The 19,665-nt window shown below is 45.2% G+C and overlaps 2 non-coding genes across 2 annotated transcripts; both read right to left on the reverse strand.

Moving 5' to 3' along the window:
* Window positions 1-2,227: 2,227 nt before the first annotated feature.
* trnaw-cca (transfer RNA tryptophan (anticodon CCA)) lies at window positions 2,228-2,299 on the reverse strand. Its single transcript has one exon. It is a non-coding gene; the product is annotated as a tRNA-Trp (tRNA).
* A 12,278-nt stretch (window positions 2,300-14,577) lies between these two features.
* trnae-uuc (transfer RNA glutamic acid (anticodon UUC)) lies at window positions 14,578-14,649 on the reverse strand. Its single transcript has one exon. It is a non-coding gene; the product is annotated as a tRNA-Glu (tRNA).
* Between the last annotated feature and the right edge of the window lie 5,016 nt (window positions 14,650-19,665).

A 19,665-nucleotide genomic window follows, 5' to 3' on the forward strand; every position in this document is an offset into this window, starting at 1 on the left:
TACGCATGACTGTAACTGACTTCTCCTGCCTCACGTACTAGTGAGAGAGAGAGAGAAGAAGAGCGAGTGGGTTCCTTCTTCCACCAGCACAGCTTGCAAGTAGAAACAAATTGGTTCAATTATCCACCAGTGGAGAGAGCCCGGTCCCTGGGGACGGGACAAACAGCAGCGTCCTGGGAGCAGGGAGACAGAATGAGAAGCAGATGTTCTTGAAAGTCTTTGCTGCTTGTAACTCTGGGAGCAATGTACAATGTATTTCGTACTGAGCAACTCCCAGTTGCTTCAGGAGCTGGGCACGCACATGGTTTTTGGCTCGTTGGTCTCGGGGTATGATGCTATCTTTGGGTTTTCCAGCTAATACAGACGTGTGGAAGGTGCCGGGTTCCCATCCCAGGGGAACCCTCATTTCTTAACTTGACCTGAGGAAAAATGCCGGGTCAGTTTTTTCAAAAAGCCGCTTCGTTATATCAGATCCGACTGCCTGAATTAGGTATGGGACAAAGATATCATTGCAGAGAACACGGCACAGGGAAACACTTGCTCTAAGTGAAAACAAGTATTGCAGATTTTTCGCCCGCGCAATCCGAGTCTGAATGAAATCTCCACCTGTATTACACTCAATTCTGAGTGTGATAATTCAAGAAGCGGGGAAGTGAAGTGATTGCAGACAGCGCTGAAAAGGTTGAAGTGAATAGTACCGTGTATGAGGAATGTCAGTCATGAAGGTAGATTGGAAAGTTGGGGCAGTTGTCTTTAGTGAGCAGAGGGCTGAAAGCTGGCCTGATTGAAGTTTTCCACGTCATTAGGGTTTCAAACAGAGGAAATAATGCAGTGAAAATGCTCCCAGGCCTGAAAGGATCGAGAACAATTTGGCAGAGATTTAAATTCATCAGGAAAATAAGTAAAAGTGACATTAGGAAGACCGTTTTCGCACAGGGAGGGGGTCAGTAAGTCGCTGTCTGACAGTGACAAAGAGGCAGATTCAATGGACACAAAAGGGAATTCGGTGGGCATGTTCAATGTAACAATGTGCAGATTTACAGGGAGAAGGCGACAGAATGAGACACTTATTTACATATTGTGTTGAGCCAGCAGAGCTAAGGTGGGCTGCGTAGCCTCAGTCTGCGCTGTCACACATTTTGTGATTCTGAGTGAAATCGGAGTTGGACCAACAGAACGTAGGAAATTTGACGACGGATATATTCTGCCCAACAGGATACTCCATCACAGCAATGAAGGTGTTTTGACATCATTCTCAAAGGTACATGACACAATGCAGATTCAAAACCGAGTATTCCTTTCAATCACTGAGTAATTTGTTTACAGTTATTCAGTTGAGGTGAGCGGAGTTGCGCATTGGGAGTTGATAGGTCGAAGCCGTTTTCTCCTGTGTGATAGTCCCACCAGCACTCCAATTTGCTGTGCTTCCAGTCAGTAGATGCAGATTACATACTGATACACGGGCCCCGATGACCTAGCTGTGGTGACAAGCTTGTGAAGATCTGAGTGCTCTTCTCCTGTCCTCTGTCTGGCTGCTATGATCCGAATCATCAAACCTCTCTTCTCCGAGATAGGAATAAACTGGTGAAGGTGAAACACATCAGTTGCGGTGTGTCCCATGCGCAGGAGGCCCTGCAGTAATTCCCCAAGCTGTTTCACACAGCAGCATCCTCTTGGTGAATTTCGCTTGGCAAAAAAATCGACTGAACCAAATCAGTGTCCGCCACTGGATTTTACTGACACCGTTTATAAAATTCAGGCTCACCGCTAATGTGGAGAGAGGATGCCAGACTGTAGTTTCCGCTTCTCCTGTTGAATAAAGATAATTTTAACTGTGTGCAGTGAGAGGAAAGGATTTGCTGTTGGTGGGAAACATTTCTATCTGAACTCGCTATCACTCTCCTGATAGATTGAAACATAAAGCTGGGAGTCTCTGGATTATGTTGTAAAAATATCGGTATGACGTTATTCACACCGTGCTGTCACCAACTGAACGAAGCGGCTGCCCCGAGGGAGACGGCTGTGTTGAAATCCCGTGATGAAGTGGGGGAGCTGAGCATTTGCCCAAACAATGGGCACACCACCTCCCTGACACAGTGTTCACAAATCAAACTGACAGCAAAGCTTCACGTGTGATCAAAAGTTTCCAGAAAGAAGATTTGGCTCAACAGTAGTCTGGAGGGAACCGACTCCTTTCTTGATTTGAAATGTAAGAAGCTGATTTCAGTGAGCTTGACGTGATTCGAACACGCAACCTTCTGATCTGGAGTCAGACGCGCTACCGTTGCGCCACAAGCTCACGGATGCTATTTGATCGCTATTCATGCTTAAGGGAAGTGATCGCACTGGAATGATTTTACGTGATGAGTAACAACGGAGATCAACAGTTCATGTCTGTTCTGTCTCTCCCCCTCTCCTTCTTTCTCTCGAAACAATTTCCAACTCTACCTCAATAAAAAGCTGAAAGAACTGGGATGCTGTATATCAGAAACAAAAAACACAGTAGTTGCCGGTGACCTTTCTCTCGAACTGATGGTGATTGGGAAAACGTTGGTATATATGCAGGAGATAGCGTGGGAGGAAGGCGGATGCAGTAAATGATAGATCAGGACAGACCCAAAAGCGAGGGAAGAACTGTTGGACAGGAAAGGGAGTTGATAACGATCTGCGTGGGAGGGTGAATGGAGAGTGTTCGTGGCTAAGAATAGGTAGTGTGTAATGACAGACTATGTGATAACAAGGCTTGGTGTGTGTGGAAGGGACCAGGATACTATGGATTTCAGGCCCTAGAATTATTGAATTCGATAATGGGACCGGAGGGATGTATGCTCCCCAAGTGTAATATTCGGTACTCTTCGTTCTGCTGGTGCTGAGCTTCGCTGGAACAATACAGCAAACCTGAGACAGAGATATTGGCCAGGGAACAGGGTGTGGTGTGGAATTGGCAGGCAACTGGAAGCTCAGGGTCTTTTTTGCGGGCAGAACGTTCTGTGCAGCAGTCACCCAGTTTATGCTTCGTTTTCCCCAATGTAGATGAGACCACATTGTGAGCAGCAAATGCAGTAGACTGGGTTGTGGGAAGTGCAGGTAAAGTGCCGCTTCACCTGGAAGGTAAGTTTGGGCCCTTAGATAGTGAGGAGGGAGCAGGTAAATGGGCTGGTGTCACACATTCGGCAGTTGCATGGGAAAGTGCCGTTGGACTATTGGGGTGGGAATGGGGGGAGGGTTGATAGGAATGAAGGAAGAGTGGATCCAAGGTATACTCCTGCCCATTTACTTATCCGCCAAATAGAGGAATTTGTTAAGTGTGTACAAGGACATTTACTGATTCACAATGTGGATTTACATACTGGCGTGGGTGCAAAACCTAAGGGACAGCAACCATAATTCTATTAAGATAAGAATAGTGATTGAAAATAATATAACAGATCTAAAAGTTGAGGTTCTAAATTGGAGGAAGACTCAGGTATTAGGCAAGATCTTTCAAAAGCTGATTGGGGGCAGATGTTCGCAGGTTAAAGGACTGCTGGAAAATGGGAAGCCTTCAAATATGAGATAACAAGAGTCCAGCCACAGTATATTCCTGTTAGGGTGAAAGGAAAGGCTGGTAGGTTGGGGAATGCTGGATGACTAGAGAAAATGAGATTTTGGTTAAGATAAAGAAGAATGCATACATCAGGTATCGACAGAGAGATCGAGTGAATCCTTAGAGTATAAAGGCATCTACGAGCATACTTAAGAGGGAAATAATGAGCGCAAAAAGGGGACATGATATAGCTTTGGCAAATAGAGTTAAGGATAACCCAAAGGGTTTTTATTAATACCTTAAGGACAAAAGGATAGCAAGGGAGAGAATAGGGCCCCTCAAAGATCAGCAAGGCGGCATTTGTGTGGAGCTGCAGTAGATGGGGGGCGGGGGGGGGGGTGGGTTGTGATACTGAACGGATATTGTGCATCAGTGTTTACTGTGGAGAAGGGCATGGAAGATATAGAATGTGAGAAAGTAGATGGTGACATGTTGAAAAAATGCCCATATTACAGATGAGAAATTGCTGGATATCTTGATATGCATAAAAGTGGATAAATCCCAAGGACCTGATCAGGAGTACCCTAGAACTCTGTGGGAAACTGGGGAAGTGATTGCTGGGCCTTTCACTGAGATGTTTTTATCATCAATAATCACAGGTGAGGTGCCGGAAGGCTAGAGGGTGGCACTATTTCAGAAAGGTGGTAAGGAAAAGCCAGGGAACTATAGACCGGTGAGCCTGACATCCGTGATGGGCAAGGTTTTGGAGAGAATCCTGAGAGATAGGATTTACATGTATTTGGAAAGGCAAGAATTGATTAGTGATTGTCAGCATGGCTTTATGCTTGGGAAATCATGTCTCACGAATTTGATTGAGTTTTTTGAAGAAGTACAAAGTGGATTGATGAGGGACGAGTGATGGACGTGATCCCTCTGGACTTCAGGAAGGCGTTCATCAAGGTTCCTCATGGGAGACTGGTGAGCAAGGTTTAATCTCATGGCATGCAGGGACAACTAGCCATTTGGATACAGAACTGGCTAGAAGGCAGAAGACAGAGGGTGGTGATGGAGGTTGCTTTTCAGACTGAAGGCCTGTGACCAATGGTGTATCACAAGGATAGATGCTGGATCCGCTACTTTTTGTCATTTATATAAATGATGTGTATGTAAACGGAGGAGGTATAGTCAGTACGTTTGTAGATGACACCAAAATTGGAGGTGTAGTGGACAGCAAAGAAGGTTACCTCAGATTACAACGGGACCTTGATCAGATGGGCCAATGGGCTGAGGAATGGCGGATGGAGGTGAATGTAGATAAATATGAGGTGCTGCATTTTGGAAAAACAAATCAGAGCAGGACTTTTACACTTAACGGTAAGTTCCTTGGAAGTGTTGCTGAACAAAGAGACCTTGGAGTTCAGGTTGATAGTTCCTTAAAAGTAGAGACGCAGGCAGATTGGATAGTAAAGAAGGCGTTTGGTATGCTTTCCTTTGTTGGTCAGAACATCGAGGAATGATGTTGGGAGCTCATGTTGCCACTGTACAGAACATTGGTCAGGCCACGTTTGGAATATTGTATGTAATTTTGGTCTGCTTCCTATCGGAAAGATGTTGTGAAACTAGAAAAGGTGCAGAAAAGATTTACAAGGATTTTGCCAGGATTGGAGAGTTGAGCTATAGGGCGAGGCTGAATAGACTGTTTTCTCTGGAGCATCGGAGGCTAAGGGGTGACCTTATAGAGGTTTATAAAATCATGAGGGATATTGAGAGAGCAAATAGACAAGTTCTTTTCCCTGGGTTGGGGGAGTCCAGAACTACAGGGCATAGTTTTAGGAAGGGGAGAGGAAAGATATAGAAGGAACTTAAGGGGCAAACTTTTCACGCAGAGGGTAATGCTTTACGTCATGAGCTGCTGGAGTAAGTGATGGAGGGTGTATAATTACAGCATTTAAAATGCATCGGGATGTGTATATGAATAGGAAGGTTTGATGGAGATTTGGGCCAAGTGCTGGTAAATGGGACTAGATTAGGTTAGGATACCTGGTCTGCATGGACGAGTTGGACTGAAGGGTCTGTTTCCGTGCTGTACATCTGTGTCACTCTGTGAGACTCCATGGGATTCTCTAGGAGGAAGTGAGGACTGCAGATGCTGGAGATCAGAGCTGAAAATGTGTTGCTGGAAAAGCGCAGCAGGTCAGGCAGCATCCAAGGAGCAGGAGAATCGACGTTTCGGGCATAAGCCCTTCTTCAGGAATTTTTAACTATAAACTATAAACATTCCCTTAATTAAATATTGTGAAGTATGAAGCCATTATTTTAGTCCTCAAGTTCGACCTGAGCCCCCACCCCACGACCCTCACCCATCCCAGTAACTCTGTTGACAGCCTTCATGTCACATTTAAAACTAGGATCGATAGATTCGTGATCAGTCGGGGGATGAACAGTTACAGGAAAAGGGCAGGAAAGTGCATTTGGGGAATGTCAGATCAGCCACAATCCTATTGAATGGAGAAGCAGGCTCAAGGGGTTGAATGGCATTTTCCTGTTCCTATTTCGTATGGTTCCCGAGCCCTTACCTCTGAAACAGGTCCTGGCTTCAGTATGTGCCATTACTGAGAGTGCTGACGCTCCCTTGTGTATTATCTACAACTTAACAGCTGCTGAAACCTCTTGCTCCTCTGTTACCTCTAATCACAATATGCCAATGTGTTCAGTGGAGGCGATGGCTGACTTTATTGTCACCAGACTATTCACCCAGCTAATGTTCTGGGGGCCTGGGTTCAAAACCTGCCACAGCAGATGGTGGAATCTGAATTCAATATAAATCTGAAATTAAGAGTCTAATGATGAAACCGTTCTGGCTTGCTGTAAAAACTTCTCTGGTTTCCTGCTGTTCGAACCTGGTCTGATCTACATGTGATTTCAGATCCACTGTCAGCTGGTTGAATCTTGACTGCCCTTTCAGTCAATTCTTAAAGATCACCTTTTTTAACTATGGTGTGCCAGAATGATTTATAGACGGCATAGGCTGGGACCTTTATACACTGGAGTGTAGAAGGTTGAGGGTGGAGGTTATGGAGGTTTATGAAGGCATGAGGGACAAAGATAAGATGAATAACCAGTGTCTTTTCCCGAAGGGTAGGGGAGTTCAAAATTTAGGAGTATATTTTTAAGATGAGAGGGAGAAGATTTTAAAAGGACGGGGTGGGGTGGGGGGTTTAAACTGTTTTGACATTGAAGGTGGTTCATCTGTGGAATGAACTGTCAGAGGAAGTGGTGGATGCAGGTAATGTTACAATGTTTAAAATTATTTGGATAAGTACATATGAGCCAAACACAGGCAGATGGCTCTAATCTTCCCCCAGATATTCAAAGGGACAGCCAGTCAGAGGGGGGCAGCGTCACGCCTATCGTTGTTGTGTGGCATGTGTGACAGCTGCAACAAGACGTCCCAACCCCTGTGCTCAATGCTCTGACCAATGAAAGCAAGCCTGCCAAAAGCCATCTTCACCACCCTGTCTACCCACGACTCAATTTTCTAGGAGCTAATAACCCGCAACCCGAGATCTCTTGGTTCAAAATACTGCATATTAAACAGCATTGATGCTTGTTGGTAGACGTTAATATTTGGTGCATATCTCTCCTCTAATTTGGTGTCTTATACTGAATGCCATCACTGATGAAGTCCAGTGTGCCAAAACCTGAACTTCAAAATCCCTCTGTTCAACTACACTCAAGGAGGTGCCATTCACCATGTAAATCCTACCTTGGTTTGACTATACAAAATGTAAGACCTCATACTTAGCTGTGTTAAACTGCATTTGCCAATAACTTTAAACTTATGCAATCTAGTTTTGGACTCTCCCACCCCAGGTAAAAGACCTTTCCAATTTACCCTATCCATGCCCTCATGAATTTATAAACATCTATAAAGTCACCCCTCACCCTTCAAAACTTCCGGGAAAATGAACCCAGTCGATTCAGCCTCTTCCTTTAGCTCAAACCCTCCAAGCCTGGCAGCATCCTTGTAAATGTTTTCTGAACCCTTTCAAGTTTTGCAACCTCCTTCCTGTAGCAGAGAGCCCAGAATTGCATGCAGTATTCCAACAGTGGTGTAATCAATGTCCTCTCTGAAGAGGATTTTAAAAAGTATAACGATAAGCAAATCAGGCTAGTTGGGCATGACTTTCCCATAGCACTTTGTTTTGGCTGTCCTTCATTAATCTATGTTTTTTTTTCAGTTATGAGAAAATATTTTATGGGATGTGATGATTGCGAGCACATCCAACATTTGCTCATTGTCCCTCATGGCCCTTGGACAGAGTAATTGTGACTACAAGCTAGAAGGCAGTTGAGAGTCAACCACATTATAGTAGGTCTGGAGTCACAAGGTGTGTGTGTGTGTGTGTGTGTGTGTGTGTGTGTGTGTGTGTGTGTGTGTGTGTGTGTGTGTGTGTGTGTGTGTGTGTGTGTGTGTGTGTGTGTGTGTGTGTGTGTGTGTGTGTGTGTGTGTGTGTCTGTGTGCGCACACACGTGCATACATGCATGCAGGATTCATGAATGGTAGATTTCCGGAGAAACACAACAGTTCTGGTAGCATCTATGAAGAGACAACAGTGTTCCTGCTTTGAGTCCAGGGTCCTTCAAAACTTGGCTGGATTCAAAACGTTAACTGGTTTCTCTCCACAGATGCTGCCAGACCTGCTGCGTTTCCCCAGCAATTTTGCTTTTTGTTTCTGATCTCCAACATCTGCAATTCATTATTTTAGTGAATAACTGTTTCCTGGTTGCCAGGACTGAGAGAAACGTTCACTTCCAGATCTCTTTGAGTTGAACATAAATTCCACCAGCAGCCATGATGGGATTTGAATTTGTGTTCTCAGAAGACCTAGATCTCTGGGTTGCTCAACCATTATCACTAGATCCCAATCTTCCCTTCAATGGCATTTTTCTCCTGACTATTTTCCTTTATTCATTCATGGGATGTCGCATTTTGTTTCCGACGATTCTTCTGGTAAACATCAACTTCACTTTCCCGCTGTTTCCCCATAATCCTCAATTCCCTTTCTGATTTAAAAAAATGTGTCTTAGTTTTGAATGCACTTAACAATCCAGGCTCAACAGCTGTCCTAAACATGCAATCCCTTATTTGCAAGTTATTCCCTTTGGTTCTAAACTCACCCACAAGGGTAAACTTTCCCACATCTAGCCTGTCACGTCTCCTCAGAATCTTATTTCTGATAATAAGGTTACCTCGAAATCTTCTAACTTCTATTAAACACAGGCCGAACGAATTCATGTCTCCTCATAAGACATTATTTCCATCCCTGACAGCATCCTGGTCAGCCTTCTCAGGACTGCCTCCAATGCCGGTATATCTTTCCTCAGCTAAAAGACCCAAAACTCCTCCCAGTGTTCAGTTGTGGCCTAATTGGTGTCTGATTTAGGTTCACTATAACCTCCCTACTTTTATACTCCATTTAAAAACTAACATCCCATTTACCTTCCCTATTACTCACTGAACTTGGATGAAGTGTTCATGGATGCGAGCTTGGAAATCCTCCGATTCAGCAGATTTCTCCATTTAACATTCGGCACTTTTCCTCCTGGCAAAGTGCACAACCTCATTTTCCCACATTCTATTCCATCGGCCAAGGTTTTGCTCATTTGCTTAACCTGTCGATATCCCTCTCACGTCATCCACCCCACCTGCATTCCAATCAACTGTCTCTACTGCAGTCTTGGCAATAGTACATTCACTTTACTTATCCAAGTAATTCATATACATAATGTAAATAATTTTGGGCCCAGCACTGATCCCTGTGGCACATTGCTAGTTACAAGTTGAGATCCTGAACATGCCCCTATCCCTACTGTTTCATTGGTTAGCCAATCATCTATCCATACGATTAGAGTGTTTCCAATATCATGTGAATATCATTTGCTCTGCCAGCAAGTCTTCCCAAACTGTCCTTGAAAAAGTGGTGGTGAGCTGCCTCTTAAATTACTTCACAAATATGATGTGGTCTATAATAAAGGTTCAGGAGCGAGTTCCAGGATTTTGATCAATAACATCGAAGCAATGCGTATATATCACATTTGGAATGTTGTGTTCACACTTATCTCCTCTTGCTGGTTGAAGTGATGGAGTGGAAGTTGCTCTTGAAGAGCCGCCACTCATATAATCAAGCCAGACAGATTGATTGTGGCCAGAGACTCTGCCATTTTGACTTCTCATCAATCTACATTTTTCCCATCCAAGTTTTAGTCCCATCAAACTGCCGCGCAATTCTGTTATGGCCACAGTAAACTACAATAACGTGAAGATTGCTGGGATGATTTTCTACATCCGACTGCAATATAACCACAGATCAATGTTTCCAGTTTAGGTGGAACAAAAGACATCATATTGGTGGATAATTACAGTCAGTGCATACACAGCTAGCCATCGATAAATATTAATCCTGTTCACTTCAATGGCCAAATTTCAATTCAGAAACCAAGCGCACTCGGCTGTTTGTAACATAGACAACATGACAAAATGGCTCATTTTTTTTAAAGCAGAAAGGGAATTGAGGATTATGGAGAAATGCGACATTGAGGAGGAGTGAAATGTTTGCTTTTGGTCACCTCCACAATTGTTAGAAAAACAGGTTGAAAGGATTCTTAAAAGGTGGCTGGAGTAATGGTGTGGCATAACACTTCAGAAAGCGGAAAGTGGAAACTTTAATTAAATTGGGTAACTACATGAAACGGTTTGTTGGTTAGATTTGAATCATCACTCCCAAATGAGACAATGCCATGAATATCAGTGAACCTCTCTTTTTGTTAAAAACCACAAGTGCTTGATTTATTTTCACAACTTACTGGTATTCACACCTGCACATTCAATGTCAAACTCTGACATCAGAAATGAAATTACAGCATTAATTTTGACTTACAATATTCGAACAAATTCAAAGCACACAGTGAATACCAAGACTGATTAATATGAAATTAAATTTGACCAAAAAATTATATAAAATCAAGATGGGAGATAAGAAATGGGGGAAGGGCAGAAGGCAAGAAAAGGGGCATCACAAAGGGTGCTCCTCTAGGGAGTGCATTTTACCAACTACCACTGCTAAAGGTAAACACTCTGATATGATCCTCCGGTTTTAATGTAAACCATAGCACCATACAGTAGGTACCATTTAAATGAGTTAATAGATACAAGCCTTGAGCAAATCCAGTCTCCAGCCTTACCCTCCGCTTCTTGGAGCTCGGACCTTCCTCCAGCTCCGGGAGATTGATGCCACTGCCACTCCTCCACTGAAGAAGCTTTGGGAAGCAGATGCAAAGGTAAGATACAGAACAGAGCACCTTTGCAAATGAAAGCAGCCTACAGAGACATTGAGCAATAGCATCACACGATTTTGACCCATCGACCTCTGGGTTACGTGCCCAGCACACTCACGCAGCACTACTCTGCTTCTGGGCACCCAGTAGCTAGATTGTGCATCAGTTTAAAGTAGGTCCTATATTCTGATTACATCGGTACACAAGGCAGTGAAGAAAGGTTTCAGCACACTGGCCTTCATCAGTTGGGGAATTGAGTATAGATGTTGGCAAATTATGTTGTAGTTATACAGGACGTTGATGAGGCTGCACCTGGAATATTGTGATGAGTTTTGGTCCCCTTGGTGTTCTGACTTCTGACTTCTTCAACTCTGGGTTTGTGTTGAACTTGATGGGATACTTTGTGCAACTCAGCATGTTTAAACAGTATCGCTCGGAGGGATTCTTTTGAAACTTTTCAGGAGGTGAGCTCAACAAGATTGATCTATTCAAAGTTACTTGGACTCTATTTCAAACTTACATCAGGACCAATAGTCAGAGACACGTACAGCATGGAAACAGACCCTTCGGTCCAACGTGTCAATGCTGACCTGATATGTTAAATTAATCTACTCCCATTTGACAGCACCTGGCCCAAATACTCTGGCAGCTCATTTCATATATATACCACCCTCTGCATGAAGAAGGTGCCCCTTTAATATATTTCGCCTCTTACGCTACACCTATGCCCTCTAGTTCTGGACTCCCCCACCCCAGTGAAACATCTTGTTTCTTACCTGTCCATGCCCCTCATGATTTTGTAACCTCTATTAGGTCACTCCTCTGCCTCCGATGCTCCAGTGAAAACAGCCCCAGCCTATTCAGCCTCTCCCTGTAGCTCAAATCCTCCAACTCCCAGTAACATTCCCGTAAATCGTTTCTCATAGAGAAGTCAACGTTTCAGTCCTGAAGAAGGGTTAATACCCAAAACGATGACTACTCCACATTCTGGTGTTACCTGGCTTGCTGTATTCTCCCAACCTCCTGCTTGCCTACTACGGGTTTCAATATTTAGTTGGTCAGTTGTTACCACTGCAGCCTCACAGTGGCGGGGACCCAGGTTTGATTCCAACCTTGGGTGGCTGTCTGTGAGGAGTTTGTACATTCTCCCAGTTTTCTCTGGGTGGTCCTGTTTTCTTCCATAAACCAAAGACGTGCAGGTTATGTGGATTGGCCATGCTTAATTGCCCATAGAGTTAGGTTACACTAGTCAGAGAAAAATGGGTTTGGATGGGTTACACTTCGGACGGTCGGTGTGGACTTGTTGGGACAAATGGCCTGTTTCCACACTGGAGCTAATCTCATCGGCACTACTTTTGTCACTAACGAATGGCAGAGTAGACTCGACGGGCCGAATGGACTAACTTCTGCTCCGATAGTCTTGCGGTCTTAGGTTTCTCTGGATCATTTCATTGGCAATGTGCAGTCCCGGGCTCAATGAGCAGCAATGTCCATTGAAAGCAAACCTCATAGTATCGTAGAACTCCTACAATGTGGAAACAGGTCCTTTAGCCCAACACATCTGCACTGATCTCCGAAGAGTAACCTACTCAGATCCACTTTCCTACCCTCCACAAATTGCACACAGACCCCCAAGGGTGGAATTATTCCTGGGTTCCTAGTGCCATGAGGCAACAGTGCTAACCCTGAGCCACCATGGACTTGTGGTTTTGGGGGGTGGGCGAGGCTATTGCAGTCCAGCAGAAAACAAAAACAGCCCACCTACTCTCCCACTGCACTCACTGGCAGGAGGTTCAGTCCTGGGGGGTGACCGAAGGCAGCGACACTGGTAGGATCTGATTGCTGGGAGCGCTGGTGCCCCCGCTGGTGCTTCCACAAGTTGTAAGAAAACATGAACCTCTTCCCACACTCGGGCAAACTGAAGGGCATCTCCCCGGTGTGGGCACATTGGTGCTTCAGCAGGGAGGAGGAATTGCTGAAGGCCTTCCCGCACTTAGGGCAGCAGAATGGCCTCGCCAACCCCCACTCCCCCGTGTGGACCAGCTGGTGCTTCAGCAGTGTGGAGGAGCGGGTAAAGACCTTCCCACATTCGGGGAAGGAGAACGGCTTCTCCCCGGTGTGGATGGACTGGTGCCTCAGCAGGGCCGAGGAATTGCTGAAGGCCTTCCTGAACATAGGGCAACTGAACGACATCTGACCAATGGGCCAGTAGGTCGGAGGGAAGAGCAAAGCCCTTCCTGTACTCGGAGCAGAAGAATGGCCTCTCCTCAATGTGGACCCACCGGTGTCTCAGCAGGTGGGAAGAACTGCTGATGGCCATCTCGCACTTGGGGCCGGAGAACGGCCTTCCACGGTGTGGACCAACTGGTGCGTCAGCAGGGCAGAGGAATCACTGAAGGCCTTCCCACACTCTGGGGAGCAGAAAGGCCTCTTCCCCTGTATGGACCGATTGGTGTTTCAGAACCCTTTCAAATTTCACAATATCCTTCTAATAGGAAGGAGACCAGAATTGCACACAATATTCCAAAAGTGGTCTAACCAATGTCCTGTACAGCCACAACATAACTTCACAACTCCAAACTCAGTCAGAGGATTGTGAAAGCTTTCAAAACCAACAAAAAACAAACAGGAAAGAATGGAGGGACAAGCCGAGGTTTTGAGAGTCAGGTTGGAAGCATCCCTGAGAAATCGGCGGACTGAGTTTATTGGGTACCCATTCTCCTTAAATACACTATTTCCGTATTTCTCTTGTGCTCTTTGTAGTTTCTCTGTGCTGCAGGTGTGTAGTGGCTCGTTGAAATAATGTCCCGATGCAGCTTCGTTTGTGGGTGTTGGGATGATTGTTTCTGTGGTTACATATTTGGTTTGTGTGTGTTGTTTTTCTGTAGATGCTAGTTTGAAGTTCGCCATTGACTGATCGTTCTACTGTGACATCTACGAATGACAGTTTATTGTTGTTCTCCTCCTTTTCAAACCAGAAGTCCCCCTCAGGCCATAGTCTCTCTACTTGGAACACCAATATACAGACTAGTCAAAGGCCTCCAGTGAAGCCTAAAACACCAAGTCGAATATTCACTCCACTCCATTTACTCCATCCAAGAATTCCCGAACACCAAAGACACTAAGATAGAAGAAGATGGAATAATGTTGTCCTTTGACATACAGCCCTGTTCACATCCATTAACATCAACGTGGCCAAAGAAAACTGAAGACACTACTCGAAGAACCAAAGACACAAACACAGCATCAACTTCATCAGCAAAGATAGCACTGTCCAGCTCATGGAAATGTGCCTTACCACCCACTTCATATTCAGTAATAAGCCCTACAAACAAGTCAACGAAATACCCATGAAACGCCTCTGTCATCAAAAAATGAAACAAATTAGTGGAAACCTACAACATCATCAACAATATCCTTACTGGCATAAAATTCACAAAAGAGGAAAACAACACCAAAGTTCCATTTCTCGATGTCACAGTAGAGCGAACAGTCAAGGGTAAATTCAAAACAGCCTCTACAAGAAAACAACACACACGAAACAAGTACTTAGCTACAGAAGTAATCATCCCTGCACATACAAACAAATCTGAATGAGGACACTAATTAACGAGCCACGATACACTGCAGCAGCCAGTGACTACGAAGACCAATAAGTAACTGTACAGCGCATTTGAGGAGAATGGGTAGCCAAAATACACACGGAAAACTGCTTCCCTGACCGGGAATCGAACCCGGGCCGCAGCGGTGAAAGCGCCAAATCCTAACCACTAGACCACCAGGGAGACATTATGACAGCTTGACAGCTCAACTGAAAATTGCTTCCCTGCCCGGAAATCGAAACCGGGCCACGGGAGATAGAAGGCTTCCACCAATATCATTTCTTGTATCCATTTCTCCCGATGCGGTCTCCTCTACATTGGGGAGATTGGAGACTCCTCGCAGAATCAAGTCACAGCGCTTGAGGGAACATCTCCAGGACACCCGCAACAATCAACCCGATCGCCCTGTGGCCCAACATTTCAACCCCCCTCCCACTCTGCCGGGGACATGCAGGTCCTGGGCCTCCTCCATCGACGCACCCTCCCCACCCGATGCCTGGAGGTAGAAGTCTCAACTTCCGTCTCGGATACATTCAACCCAAGGACATCAATTTGGACTTCAACAGTTTCCTCATTTCCCCTCCCCCCACCTTACCTCGGTTCCAACCTTCCAGCTCAGCGCTGTCCTCTTGACCTGACCTACCTGCCAATCTCCCTTCCCACCTATCCGCTTCACCCTCCTCTCTGACCTGTCACCTCCGTCCCCACTCCCATTCAGCTATTGTACTCTTTGCTACCTTCGGCCCAGCACTCCTCAATTTATCTCGCCACCCCTGGAAGCGTCCTGCCTCTATTCCTGATGAAGGGCTTTTGCCAGAAACGTCGATTTTCCTGCTCCTCGGAAGCTGTCTGACCTGCTGTGCTTTTCCAGCACCAGTCTGATCTAAAAGCTGGTTTCCAGCATCTGCAGTCCTCACTTTTGCCGACCCAATAAACCCAGTGTGGCGATTTCTCATCGACAAATTGACACAAGCAGACACAACGTCTGCAGAAATTCTAGCCACATTACTTTACATTAAAGACATCTGTGAAATGATGTCCAGACAACCCAATCCTCTCAGCATCATGGTAGCCCACAAACCTACCAACACACTTGAACAGCGGCTAATGAACCTGAAATACCCGATACAAACAACCAGCAAACGAATGTTATTTACAAAATACCGTGCAAGGAAATATATACATGAACTCTGCCTCACAGTTCTCTGTGGCAAGAAATGCTGGGATGCGATAAGGAAGATTTTTTCAGCCAAAACGAATCGGAACTGACTGGACAGCCATTTAAAATCAACGCTGTCAGCCCAGGATGGAAGATCCAAAGGGATGAACAATTTTCTTATTTTCGGAAGATTCACAAATATGAGACTGGGTTTTGGTGTTTGTTCCCTTTCCACTCCCAGGAGCCGCAGTGGTTGGGGCGGTGAGTTGGGGAAAGTGAAATGTGCCCGTGAGCAGTATGTGAGGCTATTTCAGCTTCCCCTCCTCTGACAGCGCTGTGACTTGTCTCTGATGTTCTCAGGGACACTTACTGACGCGAGACAGTGAAAAGAGTCTCGTTCCTGCAGATCAGGAATTCAAACCTTATGCCGGCTTCCGGACAATGAGAAAGATTAATTGGGGTGTGTGAAGAAGCTGTGAGCTGCATTTCAAACAGGTAGGTGGAGTCAGATGCGTCATCCATTGCGCCCCTGGCACTGTGCGTATCTAACGCCTTCATGCTGCAGAGTTCTGACGGTAACACGGACATGCGCAGCGATGGGAACCTTCACAAGGTGACCAAAGATTATCACCGTCACTGTTTCCCTTCCATACTCACAACTTTATGAAGCAGTATCTTTCACTGGCAAATAAAACACATTAATCCTCAGGTGCCTGCTTCATTTCGATCACGACTTCACGCCCCTCACTGTTCTAGTCTCATTTCCAAACACTTGGCTCACAGACTCAAAAGCAGCTCTGTGGGTATCTGCTTGTTCCACCCTGACAGGCAGTGGGTTGCAGATTCCCGACCAGTCCCAATGTGATTGAAATATTTCAACTCCTCCACTGATTTGCATCTTTAAAAAAACCGTCGACCAATCTCCCCTCTTTTTGACGGTAGTTCTCAACTGTCGTCGGCAGAGTTCACACCTGCGTGGGGAAATTGCAATGGATTTGATGTCCATCGCATTCGCCACTCGACCCACCAATACAGAACCACACTGACAGCTTCATTTCCCAGGTCTCTCTGCCTCTGAGCTGAGAAAGAGTGAATCATTGCAGAGTTTGTTTGAATCCAATCACTTCACAGGTTTCGAAAGGGTTAAATATCTGCAAATGGCGAGTCTGGGTGTTTAATCCCGAAAGATGACATGGACATTCAGTTAAAAACAAAACCAGAAATTGCAGGAGCAACTCAGCAGGTCAGGCAGCATCTGTGGAAAGAGAATCAGAGAAAACCTTTTTGAGAACTCTTTTTTTTCCTTATCCAGGTACAGCCAAACCTGCTGAATTTCTCCAGCAGTTTCTCTTTCTGTCTCGGACTGTCAGCATCCGCAGTCTTTTACGTTAGAAATTCAATCAATTCAGAAACCCCTCTGTGCTTCCTCAGTGGAGAAGATTTCCGTTCGAGAAACATTTTCCTGACACCATTCAAAACACGCAGCCAAGAAAGCGGTCAAAGCGAGAACAACAAGCACTCCGTCTCTGGGTGGTCTCGAACCACCAACCTTCCGGTTAACAGCCGAACCCGCTGACCAATTGCGCCACAAAGACAGACCCAGAAGCATCATGCGCAATCTCTTTGAGAAAGCTGCTATTCAATTCATAATTCAACATGACCCGCCCAGAATTACCATTATCTTCTGTCAGTTTTACTTTTCCATAATAAAGCCTTGGACATTCATTGTGGAGACATGGGGACAGTCTGATCCCACCATCTGCAGGCACATCCATGTCACGAGGAACTAGCCCTTTTACACCAGGGACATCGCCCTCCGAGCCTTCAGTGCCTCTTCCCGTATTTTCTCATTGGTCCCGAGCCGAGAAGAGGTTTGAATTCCTGATGTGCAGAGAATTCTTTCAATGTCTCAGATCAGTTCATGTCCCGAGAATATCAGAGTCAATCTCCCGGCCTCTTAAACAAGGGGACGCTGTCTGGACTGTCTCTGCTCAGTCGGACAGTTCATCCTTCATTCTCCTCGAATTCCACTTCCCAAAGAGTTTCTAAAGATTCACAAAGCTGGAGACTGGGATTTCTGTTTTACTTTCTGAACATTTTTCCATCTGCCAACCGACAATATTTTGCCAAAACCTCTTCCCCATTGTACATTGAACATATTCAAGGCGAAGTTAATCTGAGTTTTGAACGATAAAGATGTGGATGGTTATGGGGGAGGTAAGAAAATGGTTTTAAGATCAGTACAGGTCAGTCCCAGAGTCAGACAGCACTGAACAGACCCTTCATCCAACTAGTCCATGCTGAGTATGTTCTCAAACTAAACTCGTCCCACCGACCAGTGTTTGGCACATAAACCTTCGAACCTCTCGTATTCATGTACTTATCCAAATGTCTTTTAAATGTTGTAACTGTATATGCATAAAATCATGAGGGGCATAGATAGGATAAATAGACAAAGTCTTTTCCCTGGGGTGGGGGAGACCAGAACGAGAGGGCATGGGTTGAGCGTTAGAGGGGAAAGAGATCTAAGGGGCAACTTTTTCACGCAGAGGATGGTACGTTTATTGAATGAACTGCCAGAGGAAGTGGTGAAGTCTAGTCCGATAGCAACATTTAAAAGGTATTTGGATAGGTATATGAATGGGAAGGGAATGGAGGGATATGGGGCCGTGTGCTGTCAGGTGGGACTAGATTGGGTTGGGATAGTTGGTCGGCATGAACAAGTTGGACCAAACAGTCTGTTTTTGTTCTGTACATCTCTATGACTTCCTCTGGACATTCATTCTGCACTTAGACCACTTTCTTAATAAAAAACTCCTTGTCCTGTCTTTATAAAGTCTTTCTCTACTCACCTCAAAATATTTGCTCCCAGATCCTGAAACCCCCAGCTGAGGGAAAGGACATCTGTTGTTCACCTCATCCGTATCCCTCATGATTTTATAATCCTCTATAAGGTCACCTCTCAATCTCCTGTGTCCCAGTGAGAAATGTTCCAGCCTATCCACCCTAGATGTTGGTATATTCACATCCAGGTGTGAAGTGTTCAATGCTGGTGCAGGCTGGAAAAGTCATGTGGTCTACTCCTGCTCCCAATTTATCCTGGCTGTTACGTTTCTCAGCCTCTTTCCCCCTTTTTTCCCCGCAACTCTCAACCCTTTGATACTCTATCTCAGTGTTAAACATACTCAGTGACCTGGCCTGGCAGCTTTCTGTGACAATGAATTCCATAGATTCACCACTCTCTGGATAAAGAAATTTCTCCTAATCTCCATTCTCCCTTTATGCTGAGGCTAGGCCCATGGATATTAGTCTCTCCTGCCAATGAAAACACCTTCCCAACTTCCACCCTTCCAGGCTGTTCAACATTCTGTACGTTTCAGTTAGATCCCCCTTGAATGTGGGCCTGTTAATCAGCATGAACCAAACCCTTCAGGATGAGGACAGCAGGGATTAGGTTCAACAAAGTGAGAATGGAGGGAGAGTGTGTGGGATGGAGATTTTCAGCTTTTAGGGAATAAGAGAGGAAAGGAAGTTTGATATAAATTATAATTAATCAGATGAGCCGATGGGCCAAGGAGTGGTGGATGGAGTTTAACTTAGACAAATATGAGCTGTTGCATTTTGATATGGCAAATCAGGGCAGGACCTATGTGGTTAATGGTAAATTCCTGGGGAGTGTTGCTGAACAAAGAAACCTTGGAGAGCAGGTTCATGGTTCCTTGAAAGTGTAGTTGCAAGTAGATACGATAGCAAGGAAGGCGTTTGATACGCTTTCCTTTATTGGTCAGAACACTGAGTATAGGAGTTTGGAGGTAATGCTGTGGCTGCACGGGAGATTGGAAAGGCCACTTTTGAAATACCGCACTCAGTTCTCGTTTCCCTGCTGTCGGAAAGGTGTTGTGAAACTTGAAAGGGTTCGGAAAAGATTTAGGAGGTTGTTGCCAGAGTTAGAGGGTTTGAGCTACAGGGAGAGGCTGAATAGGTTGGGGCTGTATTCCCTGGAGCGTCTGTGACCATTCGAAGTTTATAAGGGGCATGCA

Source organism: Chiloscyllium plagiosum, unplaced genomic scaffold (assembly GCF_037043375.1).
Source record: "Chiloscyllium plagiosum isolate Xiang-an unplaced genomic scaffold, Cpla_swu_hap1 HiC_scaffold_27, whole genome shotgun sequence".
Taxonomy (NCBI): domain Eukaryota; kingdom Metazoa; phylum Chordata; class Chondrichthyes; order Orectolobiformes; family Hemiscylliidae; genus Chiloscyllium; species Chiloscyllium plagiosum.